Source organism: Saccopteryx bilineata, chromosome X (genome assembly GCF_036850765.1).
Source record: "Saccopteryx bilineata isolate mSacBil1 chromosome X, mSacBil1_pri_phased_curated, whole genome shotgun sequence".
Taxonomy (NCBI): Eukaryota; Metazoa; Chordata; class Mammalia; order Chiroptera; family Emballonuridae; genus Saccopteryx; species Saccopteryx bilineata.
This window is the reverse complement of record NC_089502.1, coordinates 133,540,601-133,560,042: the sequence shown is the minus strand read 5'-3', so window position 1 is coordinate 133,560,042 and position 19,442 is coordinate 133,540,601. Positions and strand designations below refer to the sequence as shown.

The window sequence follows — 19,442 nt, the reverse complement described above, 5'->3', positions numbered from 1 at the left end:
GGTAGAAATGTAAAGTAATACAACCATTATGGAAGAAAGTATGGTGGTTCCCCAAAAAACTAAAAATAGAACTACCATATGACCCAGCAATCCCTCTACTGGGTATATACCCCCAAAACTCAGAAACATTGGTACATAAAGACACATGCAGCCCCATGTTCAATGCAGCATTGTTCACAGTGGCCAGGACATGGAAACAACCAAAAAGCCCTTCAATAGATAACTGGATAAAAAAGATGTGGCACATATACACTATGGAATACTACTCAGCCATAAGAAATGATGACATCGGATCATTTAAAACAACATGGATGGACCTTGATAACATTATACGGAGTGAAAAAAGTAAATCAGAAAAAACTAAGAACTGCATTATTCCATACGTAGGTGGGACATAAAAATGAGACTAAGGGACATGGAAAAGAGTGTGGTGGTTATGGGGGTAGAGGGGGAAGGGGAGGAGGAGGGGCACAAAGAAAACCAGATAGAAAGTGACAGAGGACAATTTGACTTTGGGTGACAGGTATGCAACATAATTGAATGACAAGATAACCTGGAGATGTTTTTCTTTGAACATATGTACAATGATTTATTAATGTCACCCCATTACAATTAATGAAAATTTATAATAAAAAAGGAAATAAAGTAGTAAATACATTAATACTTATTATTCATGCATCATTGCTTTCTATTGTTAAAGACTAATGTTCTTTTTGATTATATGATTTTTATTCCTTTTTAACCCTACCTTTTAATTGCATTTTATACATAATGGTTACAAACATAAAAATGCCCATTGTGAACACATTTCTCAAACCTAAACTTCAGCATTATTCTTAGAAGTTTAGTCTCCCATCTGTTGCTACATCAAGTATGGATCAGCCCAACAATCTCACATACTTATTAGCTCTTGCTCACTTCTAATAAATAAGCTTCTTCAGAAACCAGAGAATTACAATTGTGAAAAAGATTTTAGGACACTTACCTGATTTTCCTCTATTAATTTACCATGCAAACAGCAAGTTTTTAGAAACTCTGTATTAATGGCAGTCAACTTCTTCTTCAGGGTACCAACTGTACCGTGGTTGACCAGTAATAATACAATCTAGTAACAAGTTCTACGTCAAAATAAAAGTAACATATAAGAACAGACCATTAAACTACATTTTGCCTGCTAGGAACAAAGAAAGTTCACCAGCCATCAGAAATGTCGTATTCCACTTGACAACTCCTTGCTGGTGACATGGAGCCCAACGGGCTGGCATAAGGAGCCCCAAACTCCTACGTCACTACTCCACGTCCTATAGGAGCTTTAAGAACTATTAATCTGAAATATAAATGTGCCACAATTCCTTTAACACATCACATTTACAAATGTGACGTAAGTCATTTTAAATCAAGGAAGGTACTATTTATTTCAAGAACTAAATGTTCAAATCGGTTGAAAAGTCAAAGAACCTCTTTTCATGTGATGATGACATGAACTAACAGGCATTCCACTCCAGAAAGAACAGTGAGCCAGCAGTGGCCAGGACATGGAAACAACCAAAAAGCCCGTCAATAGATGACTGGATAAAGAAGATGTGGCACATATACACTATGGAATACTACTCAGCCATAAGAAATGATGACATCGGAACATTTACAGCAAAATGGTGGGATCTTGATAACATGATACGAACTGAAATAAGTAAATCAGAGAAAACCAGGAACTGCATTATTCCATACGTAGGTGGGACATAAAAGTGAAACTAAGAGACATTGATAAGAGTGTGGTGGTTACGGGGGGGAGGGGGGAATGGGAGAGGGAAAGGGGGAGGGGGAGGGGCACAAAGAAAACTAGATAGAAGGTGACAGAGGACAATCTGACTTTGGGTGATGGATATGCAACATAATTGAACGACAAGATAACCTGGACTTGTTATCTTTGAATATATGTATCCTGATTTATTGATGTCACCCCATTAAAAAAAATAAAATTAGAAAAGAGGAAAAAAAAAAAAAAAAAGAACAGTGAGCCAGATAGGTCAAATGTGACTCCTGGCTTCAAAGCATTTTAAATTCATGCAATCAACAATAACCCAGTACACATCCCCTACATGCCAATCAGGGAAGTGACTAGATAGAGCCTGAGGATTCTTGAAACACACAGAAATTTCAGTCAGGCAAAAAATACACTTAAATCACAGGCCAGATCCTTTTCCTCACGATCTCATTCCAATACACATTTACTGAGGGCCCACCACCTATCAGAACTACTTTGCTAGAAGCGGGAAGCAGGGACTGAAGGAAAAACAAACCAACCAGCTCCTGTCCTAAGGAACTCCCACTTTAGCTGGAGACAGACAAGTAGAGAGATGATTTCAACGGAGAAAGTAATTAACAGCCTGGAGCAAGGGTTAATTTCCTCGTGGAGAGAGTCAGGATCAAGATCTCTGAGTTCTCTTGAGGGCAAAGCAAGGTGCTACAGCATGATGCTCATACTAACCTAATAACATTACCACACGATAAATGGTCCAATAATAGCGCTCAAACCGCCTACTAACATTACTACGATGCCTGGTATGACACAGGGAAGAACAGGAGGCTAGCGTGCACAGAAGACAAGGTCTAATCCAGGCTGGCAGGTCTCTTCAGAAAAGCAAATGTCTACGTTGAGAATTAAAACATGAGGAGGTGCCACTAGGAAAAGATGCATGGAAGGTCATAGGGCAGAAAGAACAGTGTATTCTAAACTACCCAGAGAGAAAACAGGAAGTCAGATGCTTCTATAGTGAGCATAATTGGTAGCCAAGAGCTGGGTTATCAAGGGAAGGAGGAGGGATGACAGCAAAAGGGGATGGGTGGCTAAAAATGGTATTTTAAGACTGTGGGACAGTATGCTGAGAGTGACAGCACGGAGTCTGAAGGGACGAGAGAGATGGCCCATGACAGAAGGTGTCCGAGCACAGGGAAAGAGGGTCCAATGCAGACACCAGCAGGTGTCAGCCTCACAGAGGAAGGGATCCCAGGCACGTCTGTTGGCTATGGGAGAGGAATCAGGACTTGGGGGGATTCTGCTCCACGCCCCCCATTCCATTAAACAAGAGGCAAGGATGGGGGTGCCTGGAGCACATGGGGGGGGTGGCAAGGGGAGCTGACCAGAGAGCTGCTGAAGGATTACCAGGCAGTGGACAGGCCCAGCGATGTCCTCCCCTCGGCTTCCCAGTCTGGGCAGGGCTGCGGTTTTACCAAACAGCATGCTGGGCAAGGGTCAGAAAGAAAAGATGGAAGTGCTGCGCCTTGTGGTCTAGACCAGAAAGGGAAGGAGTTGAAGAAAGGAGAGTGCTAACGCACTAGGAGAAACAGAGGGGTCCCTTATGGCCCATGCCAGGGCTGTGACTTTGGGACCTGAGCACTTCTGAGCCTAGAAGCTACATCCCACCACGTCCTGCACAATTGCTCAGAGGCCCTGGCAGAGCAGTGTCCACCGAGGTCCTCGTCGTGGATGCTTCTGTAAAACAGGCCAGCACAGCCCTGCTCAACCTCAGAGCCCACTCCCGCCCCCTGTGGCCCACCCACCCTCTGTGCATCTTCCCCAGGAGACTTGCTCAGCATCCCAGTTCTGTTCTCAGGAAGAACAATGAGAGACATAGTCTTTACTTTTCAAAGTATGTCAGCTCATTTTATTCATGACACTTGATAGCTAAGAAACATTTATAAATGTTCATTTACCTCTAGGAATGCAACTCACAAAATCCTTGATAATTACATACTTCTATCAATCTCTACCAGCATGCTAATTTTGACAAAATCCTCTTAAACCTATGTCAGATATACTCTTTTAAAAACACTGGTGGATTGTCACTTTGTTTCAATTAAGGTATCTTTTTTTTTTTTTTTTTTTTTTGTATTTTTCTGAGGTTGATAACGGGGAGGCAGTCAGACTCCCGCATGTGCCTGACCGGGATCCACCCAGCATGCCCACCAGGGAGAGATACTCTACCCATCTGGGGCGTCGCTCTGACGCAATCAGAGCCATTCTAGCGCCTGAGGCAGAGGCCACACAGCCATCCTCTGCACCTGGGCAAACGTTGCTCCAATGGAGCCCTGGCTGCGGGAGGGGAAGGGAGATACTGCGAGGAAGGAGAGGGGGAGGGGTGGAGAAGCACATGGGCGCTTCTCCTGTGTGCCCTGGCCGGGAATCGAACCTGGGACTCCTGCACACCAGGCCGACGCTCTACCACTGAGCCAACTGGCCAGGGCCCAATTAAGGTATCTTAAAATGCATTTAGTCAAACACCAAATTTCACCCAAATCAGCCAATTTCCTTTGAAAATTTTGTAGGGAAAATTAACTCACTACTGAATGATCTAGATCAGTGGTAGTCAACCTGGTCCCTACTGCCTACTAGTGGGCGTTCCAGCTTTCATGGTGGGTGGTAGCAGAGCAACCAAAGTATAAATAAAAAGATAGATTTAACTATAGTAAGTTGTTTCATAAAGATTTATTCTGCCAAACAGCAAAAATCTGACATAAAGTACTTGGTAAGTAATTATTATTATATGCTTTAACTTGCTGCAACTCTGCTTTATATTTTTTTTTTTTTTGTATTTTTCTGAAGCTGGAAACAGGGAGAGACAGTCAGACAGACTTCCGCATGCGCCCGACCGGGATCCACCCGGCATGCCCACCAGGGGGCGGTGCTCTGCCCCTCCGGGCCGCCGCTCTGCCACGACCAGAGCCACTCTAGCACCTGGGGCAGAGGCCAAGGAGCCATCCCCAGCGCCCAGGCCATCTTTGCTCCAATGGAGCCTTGGCTGCGGGAGGGGAAGAGAGAGACAGAGAGGAAGGAGGGGGGCGGGGGTGGAGAAGCAAATGGGCGCTTCTCCTATATGCCCTGGCCAGGAATCGAACCCAGGTCCCCCGCACGCCAGGCCGACGCTCTACCGCTGAGCCAACCGGCCAGGGCTCTGCTTTATAAATTTTATAAAGTAAAGTGACTTCCCTACTTTATAAATCACCATGACTGTGGAACTGGTGGGCAGTTAGAAAATTTTACTACTAACAGAGATACAAAAGTGGGTGGTGGTATAAAAAGGTTGACTACCCCTGATCTAGATGAAAAAGACATAACAGTTGATCAGTTAAGGACTTTTTAAAAAGTTATATAAAATCTACATATTACTATTTTGAAAATTTCACCTGGAGATACTATATAATTAAACTAGAAAATTTTAAAAAATGATCACAATAGTGTGATAATCATAAGTAATTTAACACAACAAAATTTCAATTAATTGTATACTTTATATGACAGAGCATTTCAGCTTAATATAAATATTTTAGAACACTATATTTGACAGACAGAACTTTTGAACCTGGCAACATTTCAGCATATCTTCAATTAGTTTTTCTCGCTCTTCATACAATGTGGAAGGCTGAACGCTTTGCTGTTAAGATTTTAAATGTTAAGTGTAAATGGTTTACTTCTGAAATAGCCAAACTGAAAACAAGTATAAAAAATTCTTTATATTTATTTAAATATTTTTTCACTAAATTTGTTTCAGTAGTCTTAATCTAAAGCAGAGACAAAATGAAAAAAACAAAAACAAAACCCTTTACGCCTGACCAGGTGATGGCACAGTGGATGGAGCATTAGACTGGGACACGGAGGACCCAGGTTTGAAACCCAGAGGTCCCTGGCTTGAGTACGGGCTCGTCTGGTTTGAGCAAGGCTCACCAGGTTGATCCCAGGTTTGCTGGCTTAAGCAAGGGGTCACTTGGTCTGCTGTAGACCCCCCACCTCTACCCCTGGTCGGTACATGTGGGAAAGCAATCAGTGAGCAGCTGGGGTGCTGCAACAAAGAGTTGATGCTTCTCTTCTCTCTCCCTTCCTGTCTATCTGTCCTATCCGCCCCTCTCTCTGTCTCTGTAGAAAAACAAAATAGGTGGGACATAAAAACGAGACTAAGAGACATGGACAAGAGTGTGGTGGTTGGGGGGAGGGGGAGGGGAGGGGCACAAAGAAAACTAGATAGAAGGTGACGGAGGATAATCTGACATTGGGTGATGGGTATGCAACATAATTGAATGACAACGTAACCTGGACATGTTTTCTTTGAACATATGTACTCTGATTTATTGATGTCACCTGATTAAAATTAATAAAAAAGTTATTTAAAAAATCTTTACATTAATATGATAATAGACATGATTAATATTACTTAATAGAAGGATTAAAAAATAACTTATTATATTAGAAGGATCAACAGTTAAAGAGCTTTGCACTGAATATGAGTATTGCTCTCAATTTCCTACCATATAAGGAAAAGAGGGCAGTAAAATTCTTAAATGTTTATTGTTTACTGAAAGGAGGTAAAGAAATTCAGGAGAGTAATCCTTTCTTGGGTATGGTTTAGGCACTCTACAGGATATAAAGAACTTACATTTTTCTCTTTAAAATGGATAAATGTTACTATATTAGGCAAATGTCAATTTACATTACCTACAGGGGTATTTGCAGTATTTGCTTCAAATGCATAAAGAACGCCATTATCATCATCACAAGTAGATATTCGAGTTATAATTGAAGGAAGATTAATAAATTAAAAGGAAATGTGAAAGATGGAACCAAAAGAAAAATTGAGGACTTCAATTTCACTCTCAAGAAACTCCAAAAGCCTATCTGTGGTATTAAAGGACTCTGTCCATTGTAAGTAACTGCTATGGTGACCAGAAAAGAAGTACTTACAAAACTTTTTCTCATTAACCCAACTACACTTAAGAATTCATTTCCATCAAGCTTAACCTTTTGTGTGCCTCAGGGTAGAAAGACAAGTCTAGTAATCTGGCACAAGAACTGCTGTAACAGCAAATATTTCTCATCACTGACCTGTGGTGGCGCAGTGGATAAAGCGTCGACCTGGAAATGCTGAGGTCGCCGGTTCGAAACCCTGGGCTTGCCTGGTCAAGGCACATATGGGAGTTGATGCTTCCAGCTCCTCCCCCCTGTCTCTCTCTCCCCTCTCTCTCTCCTCTCTAAAATGAATAAATAATAATAAAAATAAAATAAAATAAAATAAAATAAATTCTATTTCCCTGGCCGGTTGGCTCCGTGGTAGAGCGTCGGCCTGGCGTGCAGGGGTCCCGGGTTCGATTCCCGGCCAGGGCACACAGGAGAAGCACCCATCTGCTTCTCCACCCCCCCCTCCTTCCTCTCTGTCTCTCTCTTCCCCTCCCGCAGCCAAGGCTCCATTGGAGCAAAGATGGCCCGGGCGCTGGGGATGGCTCCTTGGCCTCTGCCCCAGGCGCTAGAGTGGCTCTGGTCGCGGCAGAGCGACCCCCCGGAGGGGCAGAGCATCGCCCCCTGGTGGGCAGAGCGTCGCCCCCTGGTGGGCGTGCCGGGTGGATCCCGGTCGGGCGCATGCGGGAGTCTGTCTGACTGTCTCTCCCCGTTTCCAGCTTCGGAAAAAATAAATACAAAAAAAAAAAAAAAAAAAAAAAATTCTCATCACAAAGAACCATGTTACATGACTTTTGATTTTTAAATCACCCAACAGTGCCACTCTGTGGACAAAATATGATACACTTAAGTACCTCCTTTCTTTTAATTTTTATTAAACTTCTATTTTTCTGATTAACAAAGCTTTAATTAATAGCACATAAGGTAATTATTGCTAGCAAAACAATAATCATAAAACTTCTTCAATTCTAGGTATTTCTACACAATTTTTTTGAAAGAGAGAGAGACAGGCAGGCAGAGAGAGAGAGATAAAAAGTATCAGCTTGCAGTTATGGCAGTTTTTTAGTTGTTCAATGATTGCTTCTCATTCGTGCCTTGACCGCAAGCCTCCAGCTGAGCCAGTGACCTTGGGATTCAAGCCAGCGATCTTGGGGCTCAAGTCAGCGACCATGGGGTCATGTCTATGATCTCACGCTCAAGCCGACAAGCCAGATGAGCCTGAGCTTAAGCCAGTGACCTCGGGGTTTCGAACACGGGCTCCCAGGGTCCCAGGTCTACCCACTGTGCTACTCCCTGGTCACACTACATAATTCCTTTTTTTTAGCCAAGGCTTTCATTTTCTTTTTTCCCCCAAGAGCACTTAAAATTTTTTTTTCAATTCCAGTTTACATTCAATATTGTTTGATATTAGTTTCAGGTGCACACACCACAGTGGTTAGACAATGATATACTTTTACAAAGTGACCCCTTGATACTTCCAGAACCCACCTGGCAGCATACATACTTATTGCAATACTATTGACTATATTCCCTAGGCTGTATTTTACATTCCCATGACTACTTTGTAACTACCAATCTGTATTTCTCAATCCCTTACCTTTTTTCTTGATAAATTAATCCCTAAATTACTTTAAATATTTTTGGAATGTTTTAAATGAGTGCATAGTAAATAACTATTTAATTTCATTTAATAACTCTTTATTCAAAGAATAAATTATGAACTGTAAGGATAATTTTAAAATAAACATACTTTGAAGCTATGCATGTCTGTTTCAAAGATATAATCAAAATAATATGGAACTGCTATAGATGATTACAAACTTACCCTTGCATATACTGCTTTATGCTTTTCCAAGTACTTTCAAATAATTATGTCAGAAAAATAACTCTTTGTAAATGGTTAACATTATCTCCAAGTGTGAAAAACATTAAGACTAAGGAAGTTAAAGAAAATGGCCTATACCACTTAGGTGGCAGGAATATCCACATCTTTACGTAAGTAATGTGTTTTCTGTTAAGCCAAATTACATATAGCTTAAAAATGTGTGTTTTTATTCCACTTCAGAGATCAAGAAGCACAGAATGGGACAGAATGTAAAAGACCACAACCACTTTGAAAAACTGGAAGATTCTCATAAAGTTATAATCACATCAACCCTGTGACCTAGCAATTCAGCTCCTGAGCATTTACCAAAAAGGAGTGTCAGGATCTGGTTACAAAGGAACTTGTGCGTGAATGTTCACACAGCTTTAGAGATCACTGACAAACTCATGAACTGTATGCTTACGATCTCTGCATTTCTCTGTGAAATGAAATTCAATTTAGAAAAGAAATACGGCTCGAGAAAAAGACAAGAACAGATTTTTTTTAATGTGAAATACAAACCACGTCGTCTTCACTGGAGCAGCTAGACATCTTGGTGCAACAGGAGCAACTCCACTTCTCTGAGGTGGGCCTAAGTGTTTGAAACTCACTGGAGGGCTTACTTGTGACAGTGCTTGGTCACCTAGGACTGGTAAACCTACTCCTGAAAAGAACGCATACAAGTTACTCTAACAGCTGCATTAATAAACTTAGGATGCACGTTCTCACAATGCCAACTCAAACTGAACTGGAGTACAGGGTGAACTTTAGAAATTTTCCGTTCGTGATTTAGAATAAACCTTTAAAATCTGAAGGGCTGTATTCCCCACACAGAGGAATAAAAATCAGGATCAAACACACTCCCAAGAGTGAAGTGAATGCTTCACAATATAAAAGCTACAGAGTAAATGCTGAAAAGGAGAGAACAGGATCCTCACTGCTTTTGTACAGGAACCCCTGCAGGGGATCAGTTCACAGTGGAAGAAGGCTTCCAAAACCAGTATTTTTACATACACCGCTGTCATTTTAACTACTGCTTCGTTTCCTACCATGCAGATACCCGTGATTTGTTTAACCAGTCCCTACTCATGGGTGTTCAAGTCACTTCTCAAGTTCTGCTCTTACAAAATCAGCTCTACTTGAATCATGCACCTCTACTTGAACTCTCCCAGAATGAGAACAGCAAGCGCAAGTTTTCCAACTCTAATAGTATTTTATACTCTCACTGTATTTTTTTTAACAGTTTTGCTTTATAGATTTATATATGTAATTTTCATTAAATATGGATTCACTATAGAAAATCTGGAATATACCACAAGGTAGAGATAAGAATACCTAAGAGATATTTTACTGCTTACTCTGCCAGGCAGTGTTTTCTAAGCCCTACTAGATGTGTTACTCCCGACAACCCTACAGGGAAGGTTGTATCATTATTGCCATTTTCCCTAAGAAAAATCTGAGGCAAAGAAAGTTTAGCTAATTTCCCCAAGTCTCACTGCTAGTAAGTGTGGTGTAGTCTGCCTCCAGAGTCCGTGTGCCTTACATATTATTTATTATTCAAATCACAAAGAATTTCTTTATAACGGTGACAATATAAAATTCAAACTCCTATTAAGGTCCTTACAAAGTATACTCAGAAGCCTCCACACCTCTCAGAGGTCACATCTTACAACTTCTCCCCCGAATCTAAGCATAAAATACTATCTGGCCTTTTATAGACAAAGTTTGCCAAGCACTGTTATATACTTACAATCAATTAATTCTCTACTGGATAGTTATAATACTGCAAATCCTGGCTGTAGCTAGACACAGAAGCAAGCATTTAGTCTACCAACTCAATTTCTACCTCTGTGGCCCATTCACACAAATCAACCGATCTTGCATTCTGAACCTCTCCCTCCTTTCAAACCCTCTGCCCCGAGACAACCTGTCATTACTCCACCTGGGAAACCTATTCAATTCCCCGACTTCATTCCAGTTCCCTCTTCACAAAGCAAAGGTGCGATGTCACCCTGTCTGGAAGTGCCACTGCTCTCCCTAGTGCCAGAACACTCACACCTGACTGCTTTTACGGTAACTTTCACACACCGGCTAGTTACACAGGGACAACTTCAGAAACATTTAAGACCTTAGGCTTGGGTTCAGAATACCTGGGTTTGGGTCCAAGCTCCTCCACTTACTAGCTGTGTAATTTCAGACAATTTACTTAATTTCTCTGTGGCTTTTTAAAAAAAAATTCTATAAATCAGATATAACACTACCAACTTGATGGAGTTATGAGGATTAAATTAACGTATGTTAAGTGCTTAGAACAATGACTGGCAGAGCAAGGACACCCATTGTTAGCTAGTATTACTTTATTATTTGGATATTTACAACGTTCTCCCAACAGAACGATTCATCATGGAGCACAGGCACATGTCCTCAAAGTCACAGCATGTAAATCTGACTCACTATGTACCTGGACACGCAGATACAACAACCATCTCTTGTAAACAAATCTCAAGTACCAAGCCATCATACAAATACTGGGCTTTAAGAAATACTGAAATCGAAAACCAAATTGCAAATTTTGCTATTTTGCTTTAGGCAGGGACTTAATCTCTCTGTCCCTCAATTTGTGAACCTGTCAAGTTCAGATATCTACTTCACAGGGATGTGAAGACCAAATGACATAGTATGCACTCAGCATCATGTCTGGTCCATAACAGGCACAGCATAAACTTTATTTCCCTTTTGCTTCTTCCCAAAGATAAATAAAGTTCATGCAACATTTTCTTAGCCCAACCATGACTAGATTTTGCAAAATTCGTTAATATAATTTGGTAAATTCAAAATCCTGCAAAATGAATTTACTGAAAATGAACCCTATTTATATTTTACGATAGAAAATTTTTGATAATATAAGAAGAAAAAGCCACCTAGTGTTTATAAGACATTTTTTTAGACATTTCCCAAAAGTCACTTGCAGATTCTGCTCCCAAGGTAAATGAGTTCACTTGCCTTCCACTTACCGCAATGCTGAAGGATGAACACGGCCTCTCACCCAAAAACCAACTGCAAGAAACACACAGCAAAAGAGGGCAGGTTACAATGAGGCAATTCCAAAATTTTTTAAAACAAAACTGTGTGTCCGTACACTGAACAGTTTGTAAAACCCCTATGGGGCCCTGGCCGGTGGCTCAGTGGTACAGCTTCTGCCCAATACGTGAAAGTCCTGGGTTCGACCCCTGGTCAGGGCACACAGGAGAAGCGTCCACCTGCTTCTCCACTCTTCCCTCTCGCCTCTCTCTCTCTTTCCCTCCTGCAGCCATGGTGCTACAGGATCCCGCTGGCCCAGGCACTGAGGATGGCTCCCTGGCCTCTGCCTCAGGTGCTAAAATGGCTTGACTGCCCAAAAGCAGAGCAACACCCCCCACCTCCTTTTCCCCTCTACCCCCTCCACCGCTCCCCGCCATGGGCAGCGTCCCCAGTTGGCTTGCAAGATGGATCCCGGATCCCAGGCGCATGCGGGAGTCTGTCTGTGCCTTCCTCCCTCACTGAATAAACAGACAAACCAAAACCCCCGTGAGGTCTCAAAAGCAGCACTTCCACCACCTGTGGGGTATTTCAGAGACCTCAAAATCGGCCAGACGGGGGACAGCGCTGCCTAAACTGTGTGCCGTCCCTCCGCCCTGAACTGCGCCATCGCCCTTGCTGTATAAAACATGGCGCGAACGCTTGCAGAAGTCACGATGTAGAAACATGAAGCCAGGTTAATACCCGGAGCAGTCGGATTCCCGGAGAGCCCGGGAGGGAGGCAGGGAGCGACCCCCACAGAACAGACGGACTTCTCAACCAAACGGGCAGCAGCGTCCTTTTCTTTCCCTCTTATGTATCTGCGTCATCTCAACCTCGGAAGACGTTGTAACGAAACAATTCGCTATCTTATCCATTCCTTTTCACAATCATTTCCCATATTTCTACAGAACGTTGTGTCACTGCTGCTCAGAGCCAGGAGAGGAGGAGGGGAGCGGGCAGCAGCCGCTAGGAGCCCGGGCAGGGGGCTCGCGGCGCCCGCCGCCGCCCGAGGCGTGGGGCCCGCAGGGGAGCCCGGAGTCCGAGCCCGAGTCCCACCCGCCTGGGGGCCCGTCAGACCCGCCGCCGGAGCGCTGCCACAGGGAAGGGGACCGCGTCGCCCAGGAAAGCGGTGCTTTCTCTCCCTCTCCTCAGGCCCCCCAGGTTACACTCCCCCCCTCAGATTCCCTACCCCCTCCAGCCTCAGATTGTCCCCGGAGGGCCCTCCGCCGAGTCTCAGCCGGACCGCACGGACCGCACACACTCCGCCCCGCGCCCACCGCGCGCCCGGGACTCCAGCCGGGCCCCACCCACCGCTAGAAGCTGCTCGGGAGGCTGCTGGCCGAGCTTCGAACCGGGACACGGTCGGACAGGATCGGCCCGGCGCCGGACCCGGGGGAGCGTGCGGGGCGGCCCCACCGAACCCGAGGGCAGTGCGGGGGGCAGGGGACCCCTGGACCGGGGGGGGGGGCGCCGAGGGCGAGCGGCAGGACCGCGGGGCCCGGCTAAGGTCGCCGCAAACAAGTCCTTTGACCTCAGCAGTCTGCTGATTACAATGATAAATATTACCAACTTAGTTGCAAAGAAGAGACCGGTGCAGGTGCGAGCCCATGGCTTAGGGCTGTGCCTCCATTCTGTCCCCGGACAAGTGCAATGCCTTGTTCGCAACCCTGCCAACTCCCCCTCCAGTCTCCTACCTGCATGCAGGGACATCCACTTCCAGCCTGTGAGAGTTTCTGAAAAGGGCTTTAATGCGACTTTGCCCCAGCATCTCGTTCTGCAAAAAGGGAGCAATCCTTGCAAAGCCTGCTGTACTTGTCTGGCGGGGATGCCAGTCTCAGCGCCGAGGCCGGTCAGCACTGAGCCTTCCTCTCCCCTATGGCCGTCCAACAGCAGGGAGCCAGTCCAAGGGCCCCAGCCCAGTGAGGTCAAGCTTTTTCGTGTTAAGCCAGGCCTTAACCGTGGCAATGACCTGGGGGCACCACACTCCCCATGCACAGCACTTACGGGTGGTACGGTATCAAACCTGACCGTGATCGTGGCCTGGTTTGCAGAATTGGAGCTCAGACACTGTCCAGGAGGAGCGTTGTTTTCCAAGGGGATGAGCTCTGTAAACAAAGTCAAGGTTGCAGCCAGGTTTGCACAGATAGCAGCCTCTGCGGCACAAGTGTGTGAGCTCCCAGTAATGTCTGTGTGATTCTGTGGAAAGTGTTCACTGAGATCTTTTAGAACTTGGAGAGGGAGGTGAATGCCCTTGGGTTATGGACTCATTGCAACCACAGTGATGTTAACAATTTGTTTCCAAGGAGTGGCCTCCCCCAAGTTCAGGTAGGATCCCATGGCCCAGGAAGAAGCTTCGTATATCAGACAAGATCAGTTATTTGTGACTTTTATCCGTGCATGTGCCCTCTCTCTTCCAGCTCAGAGCCAGTGCACCATCGACTTGGAATGTCCTTCCCACCTGCCTTAGCCTGGCCCACATGGGAAGGATTTGGAGATCACAGAAGGAAAGGGTTTGGAGGGGCACAGAAGAGAAGGTTTTTGATGGGCCTGACAAAGAGGTTCCTTTGTGGCACAGTGTTGGTGTGCTACCTATGTGATATTCACACGAAAGCAAAGAAATCCAAAAGACTCATTCAGAAAGAGAGAGACATCTCATGGAGAGACATCCACCGCAGAGAGACATCTCATAGCCATGCCATGGGGTCGAGTTAGACAATCATTCTCACCGCCGCGTCGAGGCTCTGCTAAGCAAGAATCCCTTAGCTGTGACCCCAGAATACCTGAGTCAAAACCTTGCAGTGACGACCTTCTCATCTCCCTCCAAGGTCCGATGGGTCAGGAATACGCCCGCCAGACACAGAACATTTGCTGAGAATTACAAGGTTGTAGTGGCAGGCTACGGCTCTTCCAAACAGAAGTCCCCTCGTTCCCACCAAACATACAGACAAGAGTGAGGGCACCTGTTGAACTGCTCGTCTAAATAGCTTCTGTCCAATCTTCTGAGTGAGTTTCTTCTGCGGAGTATAAATTTAATGTTCAAGAAAGAACTCAGGGAAGCTGAGTTGTAGTGGGAAAGAGTTAAGGCTACTTTCAGAAGAGTAGATATCACTGTATCAAATTTGTAGATGAAACTATCTATATAGATGGATGGATGGATGGATGATGAATAGATGATGCATGATAGCTGGATGGATGGATGGATGGAAGGAAGGAAGGAAGGAAGGAAGGAAGGAAGGAAGGAAGGAAAGAAGGAAAGAAGGAAAGAGGGTGGATAGTTATGTAGGTAGATAGGCACAAATATAGATAGATACATAGATAGATAGATTAGATAGATAGATAGATAGATGATAGATAGATAGATAGATATGAGGATACTGTCCAAATGTTTTTCATGGAAAAGTCTTGATGAGGTTTCCTATGACAACAATAAGTTTTCAGTCAGTAATTCTCAACCTCAGCACTACTGCCATTCAGGGCTGGAACATTCTCGGCTATGGGCCCACAGCATGCAGGGGACTTTTGTGGCAGCTTCATGGCCAGTGCTGGGTCATCCCTCTGCCAGCCCATGGAACCTGTGTTTGGGTGCTCTTCTGTCTTAAAATGGCTTTTCTGGCTTCAGTGCTAACACAATAAACATGGAGAGAAAAAAACCCACATAAACAGCAGCTCTTTGGGCTCCCTGATCATTAGAGGGTGTCTGCAGATCTGGACAGCACGGCATCTGAGAACGAGTGATCTGCACGATGCAGCCCTTCTCGTGTGAGCCTGTGTGAGTGCGTGTGTGTGTGTGTGTGTGTGTGTGTACGTGTGATGGGGAGACGTGCCTACAGAAGAAACCTAGCCCTGGCTGGTTGGCTCAGCGGTAGAGCGTCGGCCTAGCGTGCGGAGGACCCGGGTTCGATTCCCAGCCAGGGCACACAGTAGAAGCGCCCATTTGCTTCTCCACCCCTCCGCCGCACTTTCCTCTCTGTCTCTCTCTTCCCCTCCCGCAGCCGAGGCTCCACTGGAGCAAAGATGGCCCGGGCGCTGGGGATGGCTCTGTGGCCTCTGCCTCAGGCGCTAGAGTGGCTCTGGTCGCAACATGGCGACGCCCAGGATGGGCAGAGCATCGCCCCATGGTGGGCAGAGTGTCGCCCCCTGGTGGGCGTGCCGGGTGGATCCCAGTCGGGTGCATGCAGGAGTCTGTCTGACTGTCTCTCCCTGTTTCCAGCTTCAGAAAAATGAAAAAAAAAAAAAAGAAGAAGAAACCTGGAAACCATCAGCAAAACCGGCCACACTGAGACCAGCCCAGAATGAATGACCCCCGTCTGTCAACGTAATTACACTTGAGACAGAACCGCTGGCCACGTCACATATAGGAAGTTATGCTGAAGTGGAAGGAAAAGGCATTGCATTTGGGACGGGAGAAATGAAGCGAAATGAAGACGTGCTGGGAGAAGAGCCTGGAACCGGGAGCCGTCTGCCTGTGTCGCTGCTGCCATGAAGACCCGCTGGACGGGGTGACCATGTGTGGGAGGGTCCTGGGAGGTTCCAGGGGCCCTGTCCACGCTGCCCTCTACATCACTGCCTGCGGGTTTCCTCCCCACTGGGATAACGGGACTGGCAGAGGGGGGTTTACAGGCACCGGACCCGCTGGTGAGTCCATCCCTAGATGAGGCTACCACATCCAGCGGAAGGGGACACGGCCTCACACAGGCAGACTAGGACCCCGGTGACAGCGAGATCTGACCGAGCCCACCCCCAGAGTCTCCGAGCCACAGTCCCTGTCTCCAGGCAGCGGGGACCCGGCCAGCTGGACCACTGTAGGGAAGATGTCCATGTTGCTGGTGGGCTCATCAATCTCCAGCCCGGCCTGGAGGACGCCCGGCCAGCGGAGAAGGCCCGGAACACGGGTTCCTCCTTCCTAGTTGTTGGCTTTTCCCCCTCAACGCCAAGGGGGGAGAGACAACAGGGAGATGTCAGTTTTCTCTGTGTGCAGGTGGGCTCTCTTTGAGGGGTCCTTCCACATCCGGTCTGGAAAACCCAAGCGCTCTCATTATATGGACGCCATGAAAATTTTGTGAGACCATAGAAAATACTGTGTTAAAAAGGAAAAAAAAAGCATATGATATTACTGTACATGAGGAAAGGCCAACATGGCCGGAGGTCATGAGCAATGGCTTTGTCAACAGGGACACTCGCATCTGACAGGAACAAAGGACTCGTGCCAATGACTTTGGATGCAGTGTTCAAGTTCCGTGCCTGAGTCATACCGGCCATAGGAAGAAAACGGATGGCACCCCATGTTGTCTGTGCCCCAAGTCCCGAAAATGTGGGGATGCAGTTCCTTCTGGGGACAAAGGGGAAGTTATCTTAGATTCCCTGACTGGGTTCAGGGTGCTCACAAAGGTCTCTTATGAGGGAACAAAGAGCAAATGACACTGGAATCGGAGGTTGGGGTCAGAGATGCTGGAAGAGGCTACGCTGACAGCTTCACAGACAGGGACACAGAAGTGGGAAAACACGAGAAAACACAGTCCCCCTTAGAACCCTCAGGAAGCAACAGCCCTGCTCACACTTCCTTTTAGCCCTGGTGGACCCTCTTTGGATTCCTGAACTCCGAAACAATGAGATACCAAATCTGCCTTGCTCTGAGCCACCAGATGTGTGGCTCCTGGTCACAGCAGCCATGGAGCGTGGACACACAAGGTCTGTGATCTTGAGCCAATGGGCTGACAATTCTGCACCTGATATTTAACATATCAGGTGTGCCTATGACCCACAATTGTCTCCAGGGCCATGTTTGTCGCCTAGATGAGGGAAAAAGCACACACAAAACATGGCCATCATCGTCATCATTGTCCCTGTATTAGCAGAAGAGCTCTTGCTATTTAGTTTAGGAAACAAGCTTTGTCCATTCCAGGTGATGTGAATGTAACCCGACAGTGCAAAAGAAAAGCAAACAGTCTTTCTCTCTGTTAACATTCGTAGAAACGCCTATTGACGCATCTACAGTATGTTCTGAAAAGTGGTAATACCACAAGTACACACATACACACACACACACATGCACAAGCACACAGCAGACAGTGCCACAGGGTTCCACAGGCACACCGAGACGTGTGTGTATCATGATGCCAGCGTCACACACCCGTTCCGATGTGTTCCGAGTCCCCACGGCAGACCCCCCTGATGTCTGCCCCGGAGATGGAGCAGCCATGCATGAAGGCATGGCTCGGCGGATAACCACTTTGAGAGCAAAACAAAACTCCTGGCCAGGTCGTGGCAATGTCACACCCTGAGGGTCCCAATTCCCGAAGCACTTCCAAGCCACCAAGAGCCCCTGGTGGCACCAGTGCTGACGGGGACTGTGCAGGGGCTGATCGCTGCCCACGTGACATGCTCACAACACCCCCAGGAAAGGCAGAGGATGGTAAGGCACAGTTGTGGGTCCCCACACACCCACTGAGTACCCGTCTGGGAGTGGTGACATTGTGGAGCAAGCTCAAATCAGAGGCACTCCCCCAACCCCCAGAATCTAAACTCAGTCTGCACCAGGCGTGGTGCCATGGCCCAGCGAGTTTTCTGGTGACCAACTGTTATCCTTGACATACGCTTAGTCAGGACAGTCTGAACCCATTCTGAGTACCATCACACGGTCACCTTATAGTCCTTTGTATTCAGAGACAAAAGTAGTGTATCGATAAGCAAAAGCTCATTAAACTGTAAAAGGAGTCAGTTTTTACAACAGCAATAGCAAAAAAAATTAAGTTGGAACAGATGAGAGACACACCCGTGCACACACGGTGCCTGGGGAGAAACGTGGTGGGTGAAGAATGAGCTCACATTTCCAGGCAGGAATTGATGAGCACATATCCTTGCTTGACAGATGGTGCAGCTCTGAGCCTTCCTCCTCCTGCATCCTGGTGGCAATGGAAATGCTCTAAATATGCCCCTCCAGCTTAAGAGTATGGCACACCATTCTTCCAGAAATGGCTATGATGGTCACTGGCTGACGTTCACTGGAAATTGTTGGATGGACACTGGTGGGTCATTCATTTGGCAGACATTTTTTAAGCAATGGCTTAGTATGATCAGAAATAATAACGGAGACTGGCTGACAGTGGCACAGTGGATAGAGCATCGGACTGGGATGCTGAGGTCCCAGGTTTGAAACCTCGAGGTCTCCAGCTTGAGCACAGCTCACCAGCTTGAGTGCAGGGTTGCTGGTTTGAGTATGGGATCATAGACATGACCCCATGGTCACTAGCTTGAGCCCACAAGTCGCTGGCTTAAGCCCAATGTCGTTGGCTTTAGACCAAAGTCGCTGGCTTGAGCAAGGGTCACTTGCTCTGCTGTAGCTCCCCCCCACCCCGTCAAGGCACATATGAAAAAGCAATCAATGAACAACTAAAGTGCCAAACTATGAGTTGATGCTTCTCATCTCTGTCCCTTCCTGTCTCTCTCTCACTCTTAAAAAAATAAATATATAAATAATAGAGTTCTCTGTGTACCAGGACACAACAAGTACGTGACAGTGTCAGGTACACTGGTGCTCCCAAACACGAGGCTTTCTGATTCTGAAACCCCACAGGGGAACACGATGATATATGAACAGGGAGCTCGCCCTATAGAAACTCCAAGTCTCAGGTGCTCCCACAGGTAACCGGCTGGGGGCCGGCAAGAAGCCCAGGAAACGCCTCTGATCTGGAGACACCTGTCCTGGGTCCACAGACTCTGAGTGTGGTTGCAAAGGAGAAATTAAGTTAGGAGAGTGGGAGGTGGAGTGACAGGGAAGGCACATAAATGACAGGT

At 46.2% G+C, this 19,442-nt stretch overlaps 1 long non-coding RNA gene across 1 annotated transcript; it reads right to left on the bottom strand.

Moving 5' to 3' along the window:
• Positions 1 to 5,360: 5,360 nt before the first annotated feature.
• On the bottom strand, positions 5,361 to 11,647 carry LOC136316908 (uncharacterized). The gene is made up of 3 exons (XR_010727818.1): positions 11,603 to 11,647; positions 9,111 to 9,252; positions 5,361 to 5,432 (listed from the first exon to the last, which is right to left on the bottom strand). It is a non-coding gene; the product is annotated as an uncharacterized lncRNA (long non-coding RNA).
• Between the last annotated feature and the right edge of the window lie 7,795 nt (positions 11,648 to 19,442).